Below are 25233 nucleotides of genomic sequence, written 5' to 3' on the forward strand. Positions count from 1 at the left end.
CTTCATTTTGAGGAGTCACATTAATAGGGTGGGAGAAATTCTAGAAGCCGAGGTGTACCATCATTGTTAAGGAATTAACAGTATTAATCAAAGATTTATACTTTTGAATATGAAAATACTTTGTTTATGTTTGTTTATGTTTATTTAGATTTGTATGCCGCCCCTCTCCGCAGACTCGGGGCGGCTCACAACAAAGTGAAAAAACAGTTTACAACAAATCTAAATTTCTACTAAAAACATTTAAAAAACCCCATTTTCTAAACACACATACATACACACATACCATTCATAAATTGTATATGCCCGGGGGAGATGTCTCAGTTCCCCCATGCCTGACGACACAGGTGGGTCTTAAGGAGCTTACGAAAGGCAAGGAGAGTAGGGGCAGTTCTAATCTCCGGGGGGAGTTGGTTCCAGAGGGCCGGGGCCGCCACAGAGAAGGCTCTTCCCCTGGGGCCCGCCAACCGACATTGTTTAGTTGACGGGACCCGGAGAAGGCCCACTCTGTGGGACCTAATCGGTATCTGGGATTCGTGCGGCAGCAGGCGGTCTCGGAGATATTCTGGTCCAGTGCCATGAAGGGCTTTAAAGGTCACTTTGAAAAACATTTGCTTTGAATTGCATTGTCTTGCTTTGAAAAAAATGAAATGCTTAAACCTCAGCAAAGAAATACCTCACTTCAGTGACCAGAGCTTCTTAAGTGTTACAAACACAACATCTATGATATTCTGGGAAGTCATCCTGGTCCTGATACAAAGTACATCATGACAGTTTAGACTATGTTCTTACAGATATGTTTTGCCGCAAGCTATTCAACCAAAACATTGTCATCTTAAATTAGAAAATGTCAGTGGGAATGCTTTCTCCAAAATTCACAAGCTTTTGGTTAAAAAGTAGGCAAACTAGTAGTCTAATTCAATCCATTATTTCAAGTAGTAAAGTTATTTCTAGTTTACTGCTCTTTAAATTTGGTCAGGTAAACTACACATCATAATCTCAATCTCAATCACAGTGGGCAAGATACAGCTGCCTCCCATTTTTTTAATGGCTTCCTATTGGTCGGCTATCAGGTCACTAAGGCAGTAGCAAAAAACAATGATTGTGTGAAAGTTTCTAGTAATAATAATAATATAAAGGGAATGAAAACTAAAATTTAGGCCTATTGGTCTTAAGTTATACAGTTATAAAAGCAATATAAAATATTGAACTACAAGTCGTGCGGGGCAAGGAATAATAAGAATTAAGAGCCGTACAGTACTGTGTTTCTCTAGCATTTCTGAAATATTTACCAGAATGGAAAGTCCTGATTACTACTGGTAGCTATAAATATCTTTAACAATGAACCAACTTTACTTTTTAAGTTTATATATGGCTCAAAACTTAGAAACATTGCAAAATGATACTCCTTAGGGCTCAGTTTGGAAGAGCTAATAGAAGTTTAAAGGTGAATGGAAAGAGATGTAAAGCAGATGTATAAGCTGTATGGACAAATTTTGGCTATGCATCAAAGCCTTCTTTAAATAAAATCTGGACACAAGGGAGATTCACAGGAATTCCACCCATCCTTTTCCATGCCCAAAAAGTTCTGTGCTGCAGTTCACTAGTAATTTACAGTGATATAAATATGAAAGCAGTGCAACTAATGAAATCAAAATAATACTGACTAGATCTATATTAATTGCTTTCTCCCATTGAAATTTCTCCATCCTGAGAGCCCTTGAGGCAGCAATGAAATCTACTTACCTTCCCTACTGGTCCGGAAGTGCACACTCTGCGCTTGCCTTTTCACCTGCACTCCACTTGCATGTGTGAGCTTTTTCACCCTCTGCACATGTGCAAAGCAAAACATGTGCAGACTGTTAAAAAAAGAAAATGGCAACATCCTGGCAGGTGGGCGGAGCCTCACGCTACCACTGCTACCGGTTCTCCAAACCACGCACAACCACTGCTACTGGTAGCATTTCACCTCTGCCTTGAGGAAAGAATTAGAATGACTTTTAAAAAAAATAAAATATAATCTTTATTGAAGATAAGTAGGGGAGGGGATACATAAAGCAAATGGACTATGCGAATATTGGTACAAATGTATATGAATTTAGAGTACAGTATACAGTTATAAATCAAAATACACGCTTACATGTATAGAAGAAAATATGGCTAAAGAGAGAGAAAGAAAAAAGAGAAAAGAGGGAAGGAAAGAGAAGAGGAAAAATTAGAAATAAAAAAAGAAGAAAGAAAGGAGAGGTAAATTCATATCTATAAATTTATCAGATGTAAATAGTGTCAACTTATCTGTTGACCCAATTACTGTACAGCTTTTAAGATCTTTACTATCAATGTAGATGAAAGTTTTAGGTTTCTAAACTTGAAAGAGTTTAAGTTTTGACGTTTTGAATTCGTTCATCCTTTTATCAATGTTTCATAACATTATTTTATAGGTTTGTGGGATAATTGTTTGGGTGAAGGGTAAAAGGATCATGATGGAGTTATATGTTGTCTTTTATCCAGCCAGATGTACCATTTATTCCATTAATGACCTTTCATTAATATATTGATAACTAATTGTACTTCTTGATTCCATAATCTAATTCAAGTGTCATATTTAAAATCAGGCACAGATTGATCTCCCCAGAAGTTCAGTCCCAAACTCAGGAAATGGTTACCAACAGAAATTTCACAGATTCAAGACACGTTGATAAGACAAGAAAGAATTTATAAATAGAAATCAGGCTCATTATTTGAATGAAATGTGTGTGTGTGTGTGTGTGTGTGTGTGTGTGTGTGTGTCAGCTTGAGAGTTTCAAATTTAAGCTCTCTTATCTTTTAAAGCAATGATTCTTTAATGTGGTTGGTTTTCTTTTTAAATCAACATTTAAGATTTTCCTTGTTTATGTGATAGTTTGGACTAGGCTAGCTAGTTGCCACTATTCTCAGTTGCAGACTTTCATTCAAGGAGGTATATGAAGAATAAATATGTACCTGACATTGATCTAGGAGTGGAATAAATGCATAAAAACTGAGATGAATTGATGGTTCTAAAATTTGGAAAATCAAATAAACTCCACAGTTTTCTAAAACGGCAAATAAATAGAGTATTTATTAAATAGAGTATTGCTGGAATTACAATTTGGGTTTATGAGTGGCAAGAGTCATAATAAATTCTGGTTTGATTGATTTGCCAATAAAGCATTTCTTCTCCTAAAGATCAATTAATGGGCTGATGTTACTGCGAACTGGATTACTTCTTTATATTGGGGGAATCTAAATTTGCTTATTCGGAAATAGTGCAATTATTACCACTATCAAAACACATCATCTTAGACTGTAAGATATAATATGTTTTCTATACAGTGATCCCTCGATTTTTGCGGGTTCAAACTTCGCGAAACGCTATACCACGGTTTTTCAAAAAAATATTAATTAAAAAATACTCCGCAGTTTTTTTTCTATACCACGGTTTTTCCCACCCGATGACGTCATACATCATCACCAAGAGTCACTTCTCTCTCTTTTTCTTTCCTGTCATTCTCTGCTTCAATCATTTTCTCATTTCTCTTTTTTCTCCCTTTTTCTATCATTTTTCTCTCTCTCTCTACCTTGCACTCTCCCCCCTCTTGCTCTCTCTCTCTTTCTCCCTCTCCCTCTCTGTGAGAACGCCTGCCCCCGCCTCTCCTGCAGCCCCCTCACTGATAGCTGGGACGAAAGTGCTCTCAGCTAAGGGACTGTGAGAGGGGCGAGGCAGGCATTCTGAAAGCGCTCAGAGCGGCTACCGAATGAGGAGGATGAGAAGCGCTGCTGCAGGAGAACCCGTGTCCGAAGAAAGCCAGTGAGAGGGGTGGATTGGGCGGGCGGGGCGGTAGCGGCGAGGGGACCGGAGGCGCTGGGGGGGGCGGGGGCAGCCGACATTCAAAGCAATCTTTGCCGGCCTCCGCACTTTCGTCGCTCCCTGCCCTAATTTCAAGCCCGGCTCCTTGCGCTGCCTTGAAAAAGGGTGCGTGGGGGTAGTTTTTGGCTGTCCATAGCCAAAAATTGTGTTTTTACTTCTGCACCGCTACTTCGCGGAAAATCGACTTTCACGGGAGGTCTTGGAATGTAACCCCCGCGAAAATCGAGGGAACACTGTATATGATATCAGCACAGTCAACTTGTGTTGGGCTTCTGGGGCAGCATACATAAACTGCAATGAGCCAAAGAACAGGTGGGTTCTTACCCTTTATAGGTACTAAGGTTGCTATTGAGCATGTGGTTCTTTGGCATGATGAACTTGACTTATTTGCTACAGTTCCTGATGAAGAATATGAAGATACATCATTTCTGACTGTTTGAAGTTTTGTTATAGTACTGGAATATAAAATAAACTCTTAAGAGTGATGTGCAAGTGAAAGAATCTGTAAGCCTAAATGAATTAATGTTTGACTTCAGCCTTTTAATTTAAGCAAATTATAATATTTATACTTACGTTTTTATTATTAAATATGTTGTATCTCTCTATAAGTGATTCTTCAATATGCTGTAAACAGAACGTGGCAAAATGCATAAATTGTTAAACTACTTTCATACTTATGCATCTCGTTTGCTATTTTGTATTCCTGTTTCAGATTATGTGTTGGAAAAAACAACGTTTCCAATTCCACAAATTGATGCAATATACAGTAACTTTGGAGGTTTTTGTTCAATCCAGAGAAAATAGGGATGGAAGAAAATAAATTTAATACTTTTCATGTAATTCAAGAAATGCCAGCATGTAAAGAGGACAGGCCACTAATTAGCGACAACTTTATTTTTTTTCCTTCCAAAATATTATAAATTACACTATTTCTGGGATAAAATGATGCTGCCAAGAAATGTGGGTTTTTTTGCCTGCAATTACCACAGGGTCCAGTGAAAATTAACGTGCAAGAGTTGTAATCAGAATGCACACTTTTGTTCTCTTCCAATGAGCAAAGTAGACATTTCAATTTTTCTTTCAAAACAGTGTTTAGAGAAATGCGTTATCTTCATTGTCATAATATTTATATTTAAATATAATAGAAAGTAAACTTTACTCAGATAATATATATAATTTAACTACAGAAAAGTTAGGATGAGAACATAATTGTACATTACAATAGTGGCCCCCAACACCAATTTTGGACATCAGGGACTGGTTCTGTAGAGACAGATTTTTCCGTGGACTGGAGGAGGGTGTGTGGTTTTGTGTACTGTCTGCATCCTGTTGATGGGAATTTGTTTATTTTTATTTTATTTATTTACTTTGTCCAATGCACAATTAGGGTTTTAGTGTGTGTGTGTGTGTGTGTGTGTGTATCAAATGTTTTTAGCTGGAATTTTAAAATTAAGGGAGATTAGGATGGTCCCATTTCGGCCTTGTTCTGGCCTCATCAGCTAGCCACACCCTTCCTTACTGGGATTCGATCTGGTAGCCTCTGCCTTGTAAGGCAGAGAATTAGCAGTTGAGCTATCAGACCTGATCCCTTCCAGCTCTGTACCAGGGAGGGGCTATATGTTTTTTTATGTCGGATCACCCTGGTATATTGAAGGAATGTCACAGCTCCTTTTTGCCTCTAGGCCCAACCCCGGACCATTTCAAGGCAGTTAATTTATTCATAGCCGACAACTATATTCTGTATGTATCAAATGTTTTTAGCTGGAATTTTAAAATTAAGGGAGACTAGGATGGTCCCATTTCGGCCTTGTTCTGGCCTCATCAGCTAGCCACACCCTTCCTTACTGGGATTCGATCTGGTAGCCTCTGCCTTGTAAGGCAGAGAATTAGCAGTTGAGCTATCAGACCTGATCCTTTCCAGCTCTGTACCAGGGAGGGGCTATATGTTTTTTTATGTCAGTGGGTATGGCTAGCTGATGAGGCCAAAATAAGGCCGAAATAGATCTATCCTAGTCTCCCTTAATTTTCAAATTCAGCTTAAACATGTGACACATACAGATAGAATTGTCGGCTATCAATAAAATTAACTGCCTTGGAAATGGCCCTGGGTTGGGCCAAGAGGCAAAAAAGGAGCTGTGATGTTCCTTCAATATACCAGGGTGATTCGACACAAAATGTAACCCTTCCCTGGTACAGAGCTGAAGGGATTGGATACTGTAGCCTAGAGGATAATTCTCCGTACTGAAGGAGTGGGTCCAGCAGTCACATGGGTTTGCTCTGTCCAATCCGGTGGAACTGAGCCTAGTATTAAAAAAGACTGCTGGATCCGCCCCTTCCCCAGAATTCGCTCAGTTCGCATTCCTTCGGATGTGTGTGAATGCTCGTTCCTCCCAAAACACCTTCCCTTCGATCTCTCTTCAAAACCAGTAAGAATTTTCCATTACTGTATTAAGCTTGCCGGCAGGGGATTCCACTCAGCCCTCCTGGGCTTTGAGTTGGGGGAGAAGTTAGCGGCTCAGCCCCCGCGGTTTTTCCCTCCGTGCTGCTGCCGCGGCCGTTATTTTACTATTACGGTCTGGAGGTCCCGCCGAGAGCAAGCCTTCTTTAACTAAAATAAACAAACTATTAAGGGCTATTACCTCCCGCGGTGTGGGACTTGAATTGTCTCCCGGGCTTAGTGTCTCCGATCATAAATTAACGGAGCGTTTGTTTTTTGGCGCCAAAGACCCTCGCGCCCAGTAATTGCACTTTCGGTTCTGCCCTAAGAGGTCGGCCATTAGTGCTTCCAGCCCGCCGCTTGACCCTTGGAGTCGTCGTTCGAGTTCCCTCGAACCTATTCTCCACGGAAGTGGCCTCCAACCAGTTGTGCCTTGGTTTTTTCTTTAAGTTAGTTTGTGAGGCCTGCCACGCTGCACTTAGGGACACGAACTCTCTGGTACCGTCCAGGATTGCCCCTTAAGGCGCAGCTGCTCCTGGGCCTAGGAGCAGGGTCACCTCTCCTCTTGGGAAAGCTCACAAAAAAATTTCTTCTCCCCCCTATTTTATTGGCTCAAGCCTTGTCCTCTGTAATTTGTTTCAGACTATGGCTTCTTTTCCCAAGAGAGGCACTACTAAGGGTCCCAAAGAGGTTAGGCCTACTGATAACTCTACTGAAGTTCCCCAGGCCTCTTCTTCCTCTTCCTCAGGCGCCCATTCCTTAGCCGGGCCCACCAGGGCTGAGAAGAGAAGGGACCCAGCCCTACAAAAATTACAAAAATTACATGATAAATCAGCCAAACGTTTTAAGGTGCAGGCCCAAGTGCATACCAATACACCCCTCCCGGAGGCCTCTAACCTGCCTCCCTCTGGGGTTCCTGTGATATCCCTGGATGAGCCAAACCTAAATCCACCCCAACCTAACCTATGGGGTTTAGGTCCAGAGGAGTCAGATATTACTGAGGATCCCTCCCAGCCAGAATCTGCTCAGGCCTTCAGGGATCCTCCTTCCTTCCCGGCTGATGTCTCTTCCTTGCCTCCGGAGTTTCAGTCTATCTTGACTATTTTGACTAACACCATGAACGCTAAACTCTCATCTGTCAATGTGTCTTCTTTGTCTCATCCCCCCCCCACGCTCCTCCCGTCCCGTGAGTTCTGCTCCTTCCTACAGAGCCCCAATCATGGAGGTCTCTGACTCCTCTCAGGAAGAGGATGAGGACGTGGATGCAGCAGAGGATGATGACCCCTTTCAAGGGCTGTCGGAAGACGAGGAATCCCAGATCAAGATTCCAGCCCCAGCTGCTATCTTCCCTTCTCAGCTTTTCAAATCTCTCCTGCTTAAAGCAAGAGTATCCACGGGGCTAGCCGGACAGGAAAAACAGGCTACTACTCCTTCAGACCCTCCGGAGGAAAATCTTCCTTACTTCATGGAAGAACAGGAAGACAATGAGGTAATTCCTATGCCCAAATTATTTAAGGATGCCTTGCTCAAACAGTGGGACCACCCAACTGCTCGCCTTACTCCCACTTCCAAGGACAAGAAGCTTTACAAGCTTTCTCCCTCCTATGAGGAGCTCCTAACATGTCCTAGGCCAGATGAGCCAGTGAAAACACTCCACTCAACGGCCGCCATGCCTGGCGAAGCAGAGGAGGTCCTCCGGCCGGAGGACAAACGCCTTGAGCAGATGCTCAAAAGAAGCCTCTTCGCAGATTCATGGGCCATTAAGAGTGCTGCAGCGGCATCCTTCTTCTCTAGAGCGATGCTCTTGTGGCTCCGTCAGCTCCAATCTCACCTGCCTCCAGATGATCTAAGGGGCCAACAGGATTTCAACAAAGTCTTCGCAGCTGCCCAATACGTAGCAGATGCTACCTTCCAATCTTCAAGATTTGCAGCCAGGTCAGTAGCAGCCTCAACAACGGCCAGAAGACTTCTGTGGCTCCGCCCTTGGCAGGCGGGAGTAAGACAAAAGTGGCAGCTAGCCAGGGGTCCGCTGAAACGCAACTTGCTCTTCGGAGACCTCCTGGATCCTCTCCTTACAGAGACCACGGACAAGAAAAAGGTCTTAGGACCCACCACCAAGAAGGCCCCTAAGCCGCAGCCCTTTCGGCGCACAGGACGGCAACAGGATCAAGGCTTCACCCTTCAAAGGAGTCCAGGTCAGTATTCCCCTCGGTTTCGATCCCAATCTAGAACCACCAGGGGCAAAGGTTCCCGTTATCAGAGAGGATCCTCCTCTACCAGGGCTTCCAAAAGAGCCAGATGGTAAGTCCTCCTCTTTTCCCATAGGCGGTCGCCTAGCCTGGTTCTCTTCCGCCTGGCACCGTTCTTGTAAGGACCCCTGGGTCATTGACCCTGTGAACAGGGGCCTAAGATTAGAGTTCATTTCTTCTCCCCCTAACCGCTTGTTTCTTGTTCTTTTCCCAGCCTCCCTTCAGATCGTTTCCGAATGGAGGAGGCTATTTCCCACTTGTTGGCTATTAGAGCCATTCAACCGGTCCCCTCTCTCCAGAGAGGTTCTGGCTTCTATTCCATCTTCCTCATGGCCCCTAAGACCTCTGGAGGCCGGAGAGCCATTTTGGACCTAAAGAAATTGAACCGGTTCATAAAATATAGGAAATTCAAATGCATTCCTTATCTTCCATCCTGGCAGCCCTTTATCGGGGAGACATTATGGTGTCTCTGGATCTCACGGAGGCCTTCCTCCATATTCCCATTGCCAAGGCCATAGGAAATTTTTTTGCGCTTCGCCCTTCAAGGCAGGCACTTCCAGTATAGGGCTATGCCATTTGGACTCTCCTCAGCCCCCAGAGTCCTCACTAAACTCTTGGGATCCTTGACGGCTCCTTTCCGAGCCTTTCCCATTCATATCTTAGGTTATTTTAGATGACGTTTTAATTCATGGGAATTCCAGAACTGGAGTGGCTGCAGACCTCTCCCTTACCATGTCGGTTCTACAGAATCATGGTTCCTCCATAAATTTCAAAAAGAGCCTCCTGGTTCCTTCCTCTTCCATTCTGCATCTGGGAACTATCATTAATTCTGAGATAGCCCAGGTTTTCCTCTCCACTGAGAGAAAACGTAGTTTTTTGGATCTCATTGCTCGCATTATGCCCCAACAATCTGCCTCCATTGCCACCCTATCTTCCCTTTTGGGTAAAATGGTGTCATGTATTGGTATTGTTCCCTGGGCCCGCCTTCACGCCAGGGAACTACAGTGGCTTCTGTTACCGTTTCAGAGTTCGGGCCACAGCAACTCAAATCGCCGCATTTCCATTCCTCTGCGGTGCATAGATCCCTCAAGTGGTGGTCGTCTCCAGCCCTAGCAAAGGGATCTCTCTTCCGGGCCCCGACCAGTTCGTAGTCACCACAGATGCCAGCCTCTCGGGCTGGGGAGCCCACGCCCAAGATCTTTTAGCTCAGGGCACATGGTCACCGGAGGAGGCTTCCAGGCCCATCAATTGACTAGAATTAAGAGCCGTGTCTCTAGCTCTAAAACAATTCCAATCTCACATCTCCAATCAGCATGTGTTGGTCCTCACGGACAATATAGCCACCAAAAGCCATATTTGCAGACAGGGAGGCACAAGATCCAAGGCCCTCATGAGGGGGCCCTGAAGTTAGGCCTCTGGGCAGAGAAACATCTCCAGTCGCTTCTAGCCGATCACATCTCGGGGAGCCTCAACGTCCAAGCGGACTGGCTCTCGCGAGCGACCATAGACCCAGGCGAGTGGAATCTCCATCAGTCACGGTTCCACCAAATCTGCCTCAGGTTCGGCCACCCAGTGTTAGATCTGTTTTGCGACCAAAGCCAATGCCCAGCTCCCTCGCTTCATCTCCAGGTTCCCGTCTCCGGGAGCAGAGGCAATACATGCTTTCAGGAGTCCTTGGCCTCCGGGTCTACTGTATGCCTTCCCTCCAATTTCAATTCTGTCAGACGTGATCCACAAAATTTCTTCTGGAAAAAGCCGGGTAATCCTGATAGCCCCTCACTGGCCTCGCAGGCCATGGTTCGCGGACCTCCAACAACTGTCCATCCAGGACCCCTGGCGACTCCCCGTTTCGGAGGAGAGGTTGCGGCAAGGGGTCCCCTTCCATCCGGACCCGGAGTGGTTCCACCTCACCGCCTGGCTATTATCCGGAGGGACCTAGACCTGCGAGGGTATGACCCGGACACAGTGGAAATCATCCTGTAGTTTCAGAAGGGGGTCTACCAATCGGATCTACGACCATACTTGGTCCAAATTCCATCAATGGTGCTCACAGGAGGGCTTATCTCCCCTGTGTCGTCCCATACACAGGATAATCGCCTTCCTCATGAAGGGTGTCTATCAAGGCCTCTCTACCAGCACCATCCGGCGTCACCTGGCAGCCATTTCTTCCGCCCTGGCGGGGCCTCGCAGGCAGCCCCTCCGCTCCTTCTTGAAAATCCAAGAATTCCTAAGAGGAGTGGCCAACCTCAGGCCTTCTAAGATCCACAGATATCCTACCTGGGACTTGCCACGGGTTCTCCTCTCCCTTACTCAGGCACCTTACGAACCCCTGAAGTCTGCGTCCCTCAGGTACCTACCCTTCAAGGTAGCATTCCTGGTGGCGATTACATTCGCCCGACGCATATCTGAGTTGGCAGCCTTTTCTACCAGACAGGACCTCTGTCAGTTCCACCAGGACAAGGTGGTTCTGCGACTGGACCCCACCTTTCTCCCAAAGGTCAGTTCCATGTTCCACAGATCTCAGGATATCGTCTTACATTCCTTCTGTCTCCAACGAGAGCATCCCCTGGCAATTAGTTGGCACACTCTGGATTTCACTAGGGCGCTAAAGATCTATATCCAACGCACAGGACCCATAGGAAGGTCAGAAGCACTCTTCGTGGCTTACCACCCCAGATCCCGGGGACCTAGAGTGTCTTCCACAGTAATAGGCCGTTGGATTAGAGGGACCATCTCTAAGGCCTACGAGACAGCTTCCCTTTCATTCCAAGGAACATTACAGCGCACTCCACCAGAAGTGCTGCCACTTCTGCCGCTTGGGCAACTCAGGCTCCGTTGGAAGAAGTCTGCAAAGCAGCCACTTGGGTCTCACCAAATTCCTTCACAAAGCACTACAAAACTGATTCGTACGCATCAGCGGACGCTGCCTTCGGCAGAAGAGTACTCCAATCCGTTATCTCTCACGATAGCCATGTACTCCCACCCTAGGGACCTATCTATTGGGTATGTCCCATGTGACTGCTGGACCCACTCCTTCAGTACGGAGAATAGGCGTTGATATGCTTACCTGAACGCCTCTTCTCGTACGGTGAGTGGGTACAGCAGTCACTTCCCTCCCTTTGTGTGGTCTTCTTCACTTTCTATTCTAACTTCTTTTAACACGGGAGTTGAACTTTAAAGAGCTTCACTACTGAGCCTAGTCTACGGATTCGCGAATTCTGGGGAAGGGGCGGATCCAGCAGTCTTTTTTAATACTAGGCTCAGTTCCACCGGATTGGACAGAGCAAACCCATGTGACTGCTGTACCCACTCACCGTACGAGAAGAGGCGTTCAGGTAAGCATATCAACGCCTATTCTCTGCCTTACAAGGCAAAGGTTGCAGGTTCAAGTCCCAGTGGGTATGGCTAGCTGATGAGGCCAAAATAAGGCCGAAATAGATCTATCCTAGTCTCCCTTAATTTTCAAATTCAGCTTAAACATGTGACATATATATACCGGTATATATATATATATATATATATATATGTGTGTGTGTGTGTGTGTGTGTGTGTGTGTGTGTGTGTGTATATATAATTATATATATATATACACACACACACACACATAGTAAAATACATGATGAAGGTTATAGAGGATATACTCATAGTAAAATATATCTAAGAAAGAATAGAAAAGAACATATAGTAATAGAACATATCAATGAACGAATAGAAGAAGAGATATAGGAATAGAAGAAAGGTATAGGAGATATAGGAGAGCAATAGGACAGGGGACCGAAGGCACTCTAGTGCACTTGTACTCACCCCTTACTGACCTCTTAGGAATCTGGTTAGGTCAACCATAGATAATCTAAGGGTAAATTGTTGGGGGTTTGTGGATGACACTATGGAGTCCGGTAATGAGTTCCACGCTTCGACAACTCGGTTACTGAAGTCATATTTTTTACAGTCAAGTTTGGAGAGTTAATATTACGTTTAAATCTGTTGTGTGCTCTTGTGTTGTTGTGGTTGAAGCTGAAGTAGTCGCCGACAGGGAGGATGTTGCAGCATATGATCTTGTGGGACGTTGATATGATCTTGCAGGATGTTGCAGCATATGATTTGTTTGTTTGTGTGACCCAGGTGGCATGTTGCAACCCAATGCTGGTCTTTGGACTAGTGGTTGGAGACCCCTGCATCGGAATATACTGTATGTAGCCCAGCTAATATTCTGCATCCTGTTTTTTACATTGGCCAACCTAATAGCAATAGGGAAGTCTCAAAGCAGGGCATGAATGGCATTATTTTTCATGGCTTTTGTGAAGAATATAAAGCGTACGTGCATTTTAGTTTAAGTGAAAACACGGCTTGAATTCACCTATCGCTTCCCTTGATACTTAAAGATGATAATACATCTTTCATTGATCTATCTTCTTGCTTTTATAAAGGAAGGATCCTTGGTGTTCTCCCTCATGGTAGATATAGCAGCCATGTATGGGTTAATCCTGTTCTGTTCATTGATTGGACTGAGCCTGCCAAAACTTCTTATGATGTCATTGTTGTTATTCCTTCGCCAGTTTCGTTTTCAGTCGCTTTGAGTTGGACGCTAGTGCTTTAGCTCTGTATCTGTCCAAACTGTTGGTGTTTTGAGAAACAATTTGACTTTGTTTCCTTTCCCAATTGTGAGTTTGTTCCATCTGGGCTGATTGGGAGGTGTTTGTTCTTTGCTGGAACTGATTTTGCTGGGCAAGGGACAGAAGCCTCTACCCAGCTCCTACAAGACCTTTCCTTCCTTCCTTTTGATCACTCGCTTCCTGAGGGCTCTCAGGAGGCCAGACAAAGCATGCTGTGATCGGACGCTTTCGCTTCGGCTTTTGAATAACAAAGCCAGCTCTTTTCAGTCATCAGCTTCTCTAACTAAGCTCTTTCACCTTAACAAGCCCAGAATTTCGCCTCCTTAACATTAACGGAGCTCAGCCAGTGCCTATCCTACCTACCTCCTTCCTCACATGCGGTCGCTATTTTGAATAATAGTTAGGCCTCCAGCCCATCCAAACGGTGCTCCAGGACCCTTGTGACCCACAATCACCACTCTGTGGACCTCTCCCTTCCTGGTCATCCAGATTCCTCCCACCCTAAAGGATCGTTATTATTATTTCCTAACAAAAATATTCAATAAAAATAAAATTATAAACCAAAATAAATCCAAGCAGACCAGTGCTACTGACCATCCCAGAGGAGTCTGGTGCTCCCAGGTCAGCGTGCCATACCCCTAAGACATGGCACCAACAGCAGGTGCAGCCATGTCCTCAGGGCACGGCACCCACTCTTCTACCAAACTAATTGCTGCCAACAGATACTCACCTGCTTGAGAGTTACCACGCCCCTTGGGCATGGCCCTCATTATCATACCTTTTGGGAGCAGACCATCTTCCCAGCTTACACTCGTGTGTGTGTGTGTGTGTGTGTGTGTGTGTGTGCATACCTAAATATGGGAGAGAACTCACTGCTCCCTTTTGCCTTTTAGCCTCACTCCAGGGGTGATCCAGACACCAAACCATATTTTCCAAACTTGCAAAGAACTGATAAAGAAATAAAGGGAGACTGGTATAGAACTATTTCAAGCTTTTTAGATTTTGTCAGCCAAGCCATACTCTTCTAGGATTCGAACCTGGGCTGCTTATGCCTTGCTAGGCAGTGATTTTTCCTCTAAGACACTGGCCCTATTCCCTTTCATCAGCTGAGCCAGAGAAAGATTACATTTTGGAACCAGTTTGGAAAGTACAGTTTGGTGTTTGGATGTGTGTATATTTATATATAGCTTTCGTCAGCAAAGCCATACCCTTCTAGGATTCTAACCTGCCCTGCTAGGCAGTGATTCTATAGTAGTCTCCCTTCCTTTTCATTATCAGCAAAAATATGTTACACTTATAGTTTATAGTTGTCGGCTATTAAAAAAAAACCTTATCTGCCTTGGAGTATGGCCCTTGGTGAGGCCAAGAAGCAAAAAGGAAGCTGTGATGCTCCTTCAATATACCAGGGTGACTCGACAAAACATCACATATAGCCCTTCCCTGGTACAAGCTGATACAGGAGATGGGCCTGTAGCCTAGAGGCTGAGGATGTGGCTAACTGATGAAGGCAAATATGCTCGAAATAGATCTACAGTAGTCTCCCTCCCTTCCAGTTATGTCCCCCAAGCCTGGCAGCATAGGTGGGTTTTCAGTAATTTGCGAAAGGCAAGGAGGGTGGGGTTAATCCTGATCTACTGGGGGAGTTGATTACAGAGGGCCAGGACCGCCACAGAGAAGGCTCTTCTCCTGGGGCCTGCCAGACAACATTGTTTTGTCGATGGGACCCGGAGAAGGCCAACTCTGTGGGACCTAATCAGTCGCTGGGATTTGTGTGGCAGAAGGCGGTCCCGAAGGTATTCTGGTCCGATGCCATGTAGGGCTTTATAGGTCATAACCAACACTTTGAATTGTGACCGGAAACTGATTGGCAGCCAGTGCAGGCCGCAGAGTGTTGATAAGACATGGACATATCTAGGAAAGCCCATGATAGCTCTCGCGGCCGCATTCTGCACAACCTGAAGTTTCTGAACACTTTTCAAAGGTAGCCCCATGTAGAGAGCCTTACAGTATTTGAACCTCGAGGTGATGAAGGCATGAGTGACCGTGAGCAGTGACTCCCTGTCCAAATAGTTCCAGCTGAGAAACATTATAGAATGACTGTTTAATGTAAAGGCTGGGTTTTAAAAGTCCAAATACTTGTTAAATATATATTAAAAAAATATTTCCTCTACTTCGCAGAAATTTGTTTTTCACGGGTGTTCTTGGAATGCATCCCCTGCAAAAAATGAGGGATAGCTGTGTGTATATATATATTTATTATTAGTAGTAGTATTAGTATTATATACATAATAATAATTAATTTTGTGTGTGTGTGTGTGTGTGTGTGTGTGTGTGTGTGTGTGAATCACCTGGTATACCCAATTATGGGAGGAGCTTAATGCTTCCTTTTGCCTCTTGGCCCAACCCAAAGCCATTTCCAAGGCAGTTAATTAATTTATTCATAGCCGACACACTATATTCTGTATGTGTAACTTGTTTTTGAGGAATTTTAAAATTAAGGGAGACTGGGATAGATCTATTTCAGCCTTGTTCTGGCCTCATCAGCTAGCCATATCTTCACTGGGATTTGAACTAGCAGCCTTTGCCTGGTAAGGCAGAGAGTTAACCTCTAGGCTACAGTATCCAATCCCTTCAGCTTTGTACCAGGGAAGTGCCATATGTTTTTTTTCTGAAGAGATTGGATAGTCTAGCCTAGAGGTTAACACAGTATCACAGTATCCCCCCCCCCCCCAGTTTTGAGTTATCTTCGGTCAGCCTCGGCTGTTCTTTGGTTGACGGTTTCAATTTGGCTGTAGCACTATAGAGTCTATAACTACACTTCTGCATCCAAACCTGGGGAAGGAATAACAACAATGACATCACAAGAAGTTTTGGCAGGCTACGTCCAATCAATGAGCAGACAGGATTAATCCTACATGGCTGCTATAACCACCATGGTAGAAGACGCATATCTGGTAGGACCAATGCCCCTTCTCTGGGCTTGGTTGTTTTCTTGCAAATATCTCATTCCCCAACTAGGTAACATCATCAGTGCTAGCCTATAATGAAACATCTGCAAGAAAACAGCCAAGCTCAAAGAACACCAAAGGTCCCTCATTTCAACTCTGAACTATAAATATTCTCTTTTATTGTTCTTATAACATATCATGCAGATTGATATCCAAGAAAAAGTCAGATAGTAATGATAAGACCATGAGTCCTCAGAGAGGGGTGGCATACAAGTCTAATGAATTATTATTATTATTATTATTATTATTATTATTATTATTATAAAATAAATAAAAATAAATAAAATAACCTTTCCCATTGCTCCTGTGGCTGTTGTACCAACTCGGGAATCTATAATGTCCTTCATCTTAGGCTTTGTTCTGACCGTTCTCTCAAAGAATTACCTTTCTATTGGGAAAAAAGAAATAATCTGGTCAAAGGATAAATAAGATGTAATCAAGGTACAAAATCCTTGTATTTCTGACTGGTTTAAACTTGTTCTTCAGTATTTTCTTAGTAATAGATCATTTTATCGATTATCAAAGTTATTTCTTGTAAATTTTTGTGGCACGAAATTATTTTTGGACATACCATTTCTAATGTTCAGAGTCCTATTAAAGATTTATTGATTTATTATTGAATTTTATTTGAATCAATAAGATAGCTTTATATTCAAACTGTTGACTAACGCGTACTTTCTATCTTGCCTTTAAATAACTGGAACTTGTGATATAATTATTGGCTGGAAATGTTTTAAGTTTTAAATCTATCTCTGAATACTAATAGTGTTACACAAACGAAAATTGCTTCTGTTACATAAGAGGAACACTGAATTTTTGCCAATACTCTTAACCTGATCAGAAGCACACCAGAAGCAATTAGATTTGGGGTGTCCAACTTGCAGCCAGGGGATGGATGTGTCATGCACTGACCACCACCCAGTTTAGCAAAGGGGGGAAAGTTGTGGTATGTCACATGACGACAGTGTGATATTGTTGATAATCCTGAGTTAGATGGTTAGCTTCTTTAGATATTGAATTATCACATCCACCGCATTGCAATTCTATGGCTCCATATTATGGTGATTTTATTACGGTTTCATCTCATTAATGTAATATTTTATTTCCTATATTTTATTATCCACATTGTGTGTGTGTGTGTGTGTGTGTGTGTGTGTGTGTGTGTGTTCCTCAACTTATGAGAAGAATTGAGCCCAAAATTTGTACTGCTAAGTGAAACATTTGCTAAGTGAATTTTGCCCCACATTACAACCTTTCTCACAACAGTTTTGAGGTAAATCACTGCAGTTATTAAAATTAGAAACACAGTTGTTAAGTGAATCTAGTTTTCCCATTGACTTTGTTGGAAGGGCGTAAAAAGGGATCACATGACCCTGAAACACTGCAATGGTCATAAATGTGAGTCAATTCCCAAGTGTCTCAATTTTGATAATGTAACCATGGGGATCATAAGTCATAAGTCACTTCTTTTAGTGCCATTGTAACATTGAACAGCCTCTAAGTGAACTGTTGTAATTTGAGGACTATATCTACAGTATATGCTGATGGTTTATTTAAACTGAATTTGTGTATCAATTATAATTGCATGACCTATGGATCCTCTACACTAAATTTTAAAAATGAAATAAAAACATACAATCTTTCATACTGTATTCCATGTTATTTGGATTTGGCGTATCTGGTGGAAAAGCTGCAATTGGTAGGGAAGCAGAATTTGAAAGAAATTGAGTACAGTATACTGTATAGTAGAAGTGGAAAAATGTCTAGTACAATGGCTCTGTTGATTGCAACTTTATAGGGATGTACAAAATTCATTAATGTGACACAGATCCATTTGCTTATGAAGCATGTCAAACTATCCTTGGTCTATCCAGTTCTAGGGGGTAAGCCATTTACTAGAAACAATTCAAGTTGTACACTTTCAGTTCAGAAAGATTTAGAAACGGCTGGGTTAAACCTTGAAGAACGGCATGGTCCCAATAAGATTTGTTACATCCTGAAGAACTTCGAATATTCTGGATACTATGCCACAGAGCAATGATTTTTGTACATCCCCATGGGTTTTAAAGTTATGTAAATAATTTGTCATCTTGTCTGAACATAATTTAGAATTTATGCTATATATTACATTTTTTAAAAAAATACTACTTTAATTTAACACTTGCATTCAAGGAAAAATCACACTCATCATTTATTATAGTGAAGAAGTCATCAAAACTATATGTAAATAATTATGGCTTTTACATTAATTTGTATCTTTTTTAGGTTATCATGCGTACCATATGTGATTGGATTAAACTAATAAATGCTGAAGATGATCCCTTTTGTAGGCACGACTTTTAAGATCTGGGATTTCATACAATGAAGGTAAGGAAAATTACTTTCATGCAAATAACCAGTCATTAAAATTAGATTTGTATAATTATAATTGAATCAATATGAAATAGAATAACAGTCGACTTAAAGAAGCATGCCCGTGTAATCATAATTTTTAATAAACTGCCTATGATTTGATCTACGTTATAGACAGTGGTTATTGATATAGGTTTTCCCTACCTTAATCTCACTTACATGTATGGCTTATAATGTAAAGAAGGTGAATTTCCTGCTGTTCTGTTTCTCTAGACCATAAAATTAGAAGGTTGAATTGTTGGTATTAACATTATGAAATTCTGAGTGAAAGTGGATTATTATATGGTAAATGCTGGCTAGAATATCAGTGACCAAGCTGCATTTGTTGATTTCTTTCAATCTGAGTAAATATTATAATCCGGTTAATGTTTCTTATTTTCTATTGAATCATTCATATTAAATAAATGTTTTTAAAAACTAATAACAGAATTAGGATCAGGAATATATGTAAGATTTGGGTTATACGTAATAATATTGTAAAAAGCAACATAAAATGTAGAATGTGTTTTCTTACTGATTTAAGTAGCAATGCTCAATAGGATGCCTTAAGTAATCTGCTTTGTAAAATATATTTTATATATCTCTCAAAGTAAAATGCAATGTAAATTCTAAAATAAGTAGCTGACATTAAGAGAATTTTAATGCTTATTGTTTATTCTCACTGTGCAGTTTCACAAGGCTAACATAACTACTGTGCATATTTTGCAAGTCTGTTACAGAATTGCAGAATTTTATTTTATGAGGATCTCATCATTTTCACTTAGGTCATTAATAAATTATGATTCACAAATATCCTTACAGTTAGCGGAATACATTTGACACCTTTACTGACTTGGTATTTTTAAAAAATCTCATTTTTCTTTAAGGTACTAAGTCAGTTAAAGCAATAAATAATGTCATAAAATTAAATATTTTTTAAAAAATAACTCATGAGACTTAAATTGCAATCAAATTTATGCTTCATGATTGACTTTCATATCTCAGGCAGTTTTTATCATGCAATATTCATGTCCATCCTGATTTTTATACAGGAAAAAACAATAGTAAACAATAGAGATGAAAAAGAAGTACTGCATGACTAAATTCAAAGGAAAAATTACTTAGATTTTCAAACATGATATTATAATGCAGTAGAAAAATGTAGTTTCCATTCAAGTTCAGAGTGATCCAGATTAGAAAGACATAACCTGATATGAGAAATGCTGATGAAGTAGAGATGTAACAAATAAGTGGAGAAATACTTAGTTAAGTTATTTAACAGTTGAGATTTTTTAAATTTCATATACAATTTCTTACATTTCACCCCCAAAAATAACTAGTAAATCAACCCCACAAAATATTGACTTGCCCTTCAAAAAGTTCCAAAATGCTCGTTGGATAAATACTTTTATTATATGATATCATAAAAATTAAAACTCTATGTCTGCTAAAACTCTTTATTAGATAATAAACAAAGGCAAAAGAGATTGTGCTGAACCATAGAGTCACATTCTGGTTCATGTATTACTCTATATTAATATTCTTCCAAGCCCGTAGGAGAAGGCAGTAGTGCTTAGGAAACTGTGTCTTAAAACTAATAAATCAGATATTGATATATAGTGTTTTCCCAGAATGGGTTTCTGGCATCAACTGGAATATACTTCGCATTGGAAATTGATCAAATAAATATTGATGCAGTGTGGCCAAACTAATTTAAAAATGCTGATTTTAATGAAGATTGAACAATAACGTACTCAAAATAATTTGCTGGAAACTCTTGCAATGAATTTATTTTTATGTCATAAAATCATCAGTTTTAGAAACATAACAACAACAACAACAACAACAGAGTTGGAAGGGACCTTAGAGGTCTTCTAGTCCAACCCCCTGCTTAGGCAGGAAACCCTACATTTCTTCAGACAGATGGTTATCCATCATCTACTTACAAAATTCCAGTGTTGGGGCATTCACAACTTCTGGAGGCAAGCTGTCCCACTGATCAACCGTTGTGACTGTCAGGAAATTTCTTCTTAGTTCTAAATTACTTCTCTCCTTGTTTAGTTTCCACCTATTGCTTCTTGTTCTACCCTCAGGTGCTTTGGATAATAGGTTGACTCCTTCTTTTTTGTGGCAACTCCTGAGATACTGGAAGACTGCTATCATGTCTCCCCTGGTCCTTCTTTTCATTAAACTAGCCATGCCCAGTTCTTGCAACTGTCTTTCATATGTTTTAGCCTCCAGGTCATCTTTGTCGCTCTTCTCTGCATTTTTTCTAGAGTCTCAATATCCTTTTTGCATCGTGGCAACCAAAACTGAATGCAGTATTTCAAGTGTGGCCTTACCAAGGCCTTATAAAGTGGTATTAACACTTCACGTGATCTTGATTCGATCCCTCTGTTAATGCAGCCTAGAACTGTGTTGGCTTTTCTGGCAGCTGCTGCACACTGCCGGCACATATTTAAATAGTTGCCCACTAGGACTCCAAGATCCCTCTCATAGTTACTACTGTTGAGCAATGTACCACATATAGTATACCTGTGCATTATGTTTTTCTTGCCTAAATGTAGAACCTTACTTTTTTCAGCATTGAATTTCATTTCGTTAGATAGCACCCAATGTTCAAGTTTGTCAAGATCCTTCTGTATTTTGCACGTATCTCCTGAAATGTTGACTATTCCTGCCAGTTTGGTGTCATCTGCAAATTTGATAAGTTCCCCATCTATCCCCTCATCCAAGTTATTGATGAAGATGTTGAAGAGTACTGTGCCCAAAACAGAACCTTGGGGTACTCCACTGCATGCATCCCTCCAAGTAGATGTAGTTCCATTGAGCACTACACGTTGAGTGTGGTTAGTTAGCCAATTTTGAATCCATCTGGAGGTGTTGCTGTCCATCCCACATTTTTCTAGTTTATTTAGTAGTAGGTTATGGTCTACTTTGTCAAAAGCCTTACTGAAGTCCAAGTAAATCATATCAAAAGCATTCCCCTGGTTCACTAATTTTGTCACTTTGTCAAAGGATGCTATAAGATTACTCTGGCATGATCTGGTTTTGGGTTTTGGTTATTACTTTGTTTGCTTCTAGGTGTTCGTTGACTTGTTGCTTGATTATCTTTTCCAAAATCTTCCCTGGTATTGAAGTCAGGCCGATGGGTCTGTAGTTTCCTGGATCTGTTTTTTCCCCCTTTATTGAAGATGGGAACCACATCAGCTCTTTTCCACCCCTCTGACAATTCCTCGGTGCCCCAGGATGTTTGAAAGATATAGTTCAGTGGTTCTGAGATCTCATCTGCCAGTTCCTTCGGAACCTTGGGGTGTAATCCATCTGGTCCTGGTGATTTGAATTCATCCAGGGTGGACAGGTGTTCCTTTACCACTTTCTTCCCTGATTTAACTTGTGTAAAGTTAAACTTAAAATATCATTGTTTTGATAAGCTACAATAAATAATGTTCAGACTATCCCAAGAGCAAGAGAGAAATGTGGTTAGAATGCTAAGCCAGAAGATCATTGAGAGATTGATGGCTCGCCAGTTTAAAACCCAGGAGTGTTGTGAGTGCTTCTTGTCCACTTCAGGTCATGTCAGATTCTGAGGAGGATGAGCCAGGCCCCTCTGGATACCCTGGGCCAGGAGGGTTGCCAGCTGATGCAGAGAGTGAGAATGAGGGAGAAAGTGACTTGAGTGAACCCAAGGAACTACTAGAGGGGGCTGATACGACAGTGGGGCAGTGGTCCTAGTCGGAGGATGAGGAAGACATTAGAGTGGATAATCTCTGGATAAATCCTCGATATAGGAGATTGCTGAGAAAGCAAGAGGAATTTCATAGTAAAAGGTATTAGTTTACAGCCTTATCTCTTTGGGGTGTGATGTTATTTCCAGGCAGTGTAAAAGCAAAGGATTTTGGGTAATTGGGTGTGGGATTTCAACACCGTTCAATGGAAGAGGTTTTAGAGTGGGAGTGTGCTTGAAAAAGGCTTCAAAAACATGATTCCTGAATCACTAAAAGACACTATTTGCTGGATGATTTTTGTCCGGGATTTCGGTGAACTCTTGAATGATGAATAGACTCTGTTATCTAAGAATTGCCATGAGGCCGATTTCGCACTTTCCCCTGCCTTTGTTGATCTTTCACTCTGGAGAGATAAATAACTCCCTTTTCCTTGCCATTCAAATCTGCTTTTAGTTGTGTGATGCTTTTATCAATAAAGAGTGTGACTTTTGAGTCAGTGGGTTCGCTCCGAGAGGCCGTGCACAGAGCAGAGAGTAGACCTTGTAAGATCAAATGAGCTCCCAGCAATTTGTCCCAACTCCTGCCTACCTAGCAGTTTGAAAGCATGGAAATGCAAGTAGATAAATAGGCATTACTTAGGTGTGATAATACCTAGGACCGTGATGGCGAAGCTATGGTACACATGCCTGAAGTGGCACACCCAGCATCAGCTGTTCTTCTGGGATTCTGGTGGGCATGCACACACAATGATCAGCTGGCCTTTGTGTGCGCAGCAGTGCTGGAAACAAGAAGAGCTGGTCTTTCATTTTCAGGTGTGAGTATTCATGCTGGCCAGCTGATCGGCACATGTGCATGCGTGGCAGTAACCAGAAGACTTACCAGCAGAAAAGCAGAAGTACATTTTCCAGCATTTATTTATTTATTCATTCATTCATTCATTCATTCATTCATTCATTCATTCGAATTTTATGCCGCCCTTCTCCTTAGACTCAGGGCGGCTTACAACATGTTAGCAACAGCACTTTTTAACAGAGCCCGCATATTGCCCCCACAATTTGGGTCCTCGTTTTACCCACCTCGGAAGGATGGAAGGCTGAGTCAACCTTGAGCCGATGATGAGATTTGAACCGCTGACCTGCAGATCTACAGTCAGCTTCAGTGGCCTGCAGTACAGCACTACCTGCTGCGCCACCCCTCTGGGCAACTCCTTTTCCTGATCGCGGCCAAGATGAGTGTTTGAAGCATGCACAAGTGCATAAAGTGTTCCTTTTTTGGAACTCACGCATGCTCCCTTTTCGGCACTCGGTACTGAAAAGGATCACCATCACTGACCTAGGACATGAAAGGAGGCTCTCTGGGCAATGGTGATGTCACTGGCTAATCCTTTCAACCTGGAAGCCCCCAAAGTAGGTGTTTCCAACATGAATGCAGTAACACCATAATATGGAGATACCGTATTTTTCAAGATACGGAAGAATAAATGCATGGTAAGATTATTTTCTAGGGCAGAATGTGTTTCCATCATAATCTTCTCTTAGTCATATAGAACATGGAGTAAAACAAGGGTGGGAAGAACAAGAATACACAAAATAAATCCCTGGACTTATTTGACATCTGACTCTTATGTAGCATGCAATGTGTTTTGTGGCGCATTCTTTTGATGCTATTTTCCTTCAATACCTTGTTTGTTCCCTGAGTGGTTTTATGGTAGTTTCTTTTAGGTGATTGTGAGTTCAGTGCATTACTATTGTGAGCAAGTTGTGTTTAAGTCTTCTTGTATTAGAATTCTAAAGATGAAGGTGGTTTAAAAGGTGTTTGCTACTAAGATGCAAAGAACTAAAGCCGAAAGGAAATAACTTCATTTATAACAGTTGATTAACAAAGGGTTAATTTCAAAAAATAAGTTAAAGGAATTTTGAAATCAGGACTTTTTTAAAAGACAAAGCTATTTCCAAGATGCTCATATTAAAAAGAGTAATAAGTAACTGTACATTTAATTTCTGAACTTGGTTTCTTCACAGGTTTGTTTACAGATATTTAAAAACAAAAAAACAAAAAATAAAAGCAGCAGCAATTACCATTCTATAAATTGTAAAACATGTGACTTTTCTAATGTCTCCTGTTTCCTCCATACCTGTGGGAGAAAATGTCTTTGCTCACACAAAATATATTATGTTGCATCCTTTTTATTGAAGGATAATTGCATTTTGATCTAATGTCACCAGCATAGTTTTTTGCAAACAACATATCTCCAGAGTAAATTCTGCCTAGTTAGAGTGATATAGTCAGGAAAATTATTTGATTATCTTATCCTCCATTCTCTTTCTCCACAAGCAAAAAAAAAATAAATTTGGAGGGGGTTCCACTGTTTCTAAAATGTGCTACTGTGATTCATCCCTAAATAAGTGCAGCTGTCCATGTGTAGCTTCATTGAAAGACTCAATGCAAATTAGTTGAATGTGGATTTGAGCAACTTGTGCCAAGCAAACAGGATATATATTCCCTGTAATTTATCAGCCACCTTACATACTTGAGGAAAGTGAACAGAGCACTATTGAATACTATGTTTAACCGATAAACAGCTTTATATGCTTGTGTAGAGATCCTTCATTCATTTTTAATTAAGTTTAAAATTTAAGTAGCCATTGCAGATGTATAAAGAACATTTCAGCACTGTCTTTTTAGGAATTTTTTTCCTGAATCAAAAGTGACACTGTCAATGAAATTCTGGTTTTTCAATTTCTTCATACTTGCTCAGGAGCTGTAGAATTTTTTAATGTCATAATTTTCTTGTGATTTGTCAATGCTCGTGTTTATGAAGGTATGCTTGCCTTCTCTTATTTTAAACGGTCAAAATGTTACAGTTTGTGATCTTTGTGATCTTCATAGCTAATTTCGAATTCTCAACTTTATGATGGTAT

General features: G+C 41.5%; 1 protein-coding gene across 4 annotated transcripts in view; it reads left to right on the top strand.

The window, feature by feature from the left end:
* The window catches only part of MBD5 (methyl-CpG binding domain protein 5), a 177398-nt gene that overhangs the window by 54206 nt on the left and 97959 nt on the right, over positions 1 to 25233 (top strand). For all 4 annotated transcript variants that reach the window (XM_070731496.1, XM_070731499.1, XM_070731498.1 and 1 more), the window contains one exon: positions 18459 to 18560. The gene's annotated coding sequence lies outside the window, so the exon portion shown is untranslated. The remainder of the gene's footprint in view (positions 1 to 18458; positions 18561 to 25233) is intronic.

Source organism: Erythrolamprus reginae, chromosome 1 (genome assembly GCF_031021105.1).
Source record: "Erythrolamprus reginae isolate rEryReg1 chromosome 1, rEryReg1.hap1, whole genome shotgun sequence".
NCBI lineage: Eukaryota > Metazoa > Chordata > Lepidosauria > Squamata > Dipsadidae > Erythrolamprus > Erythrolamprus reginae.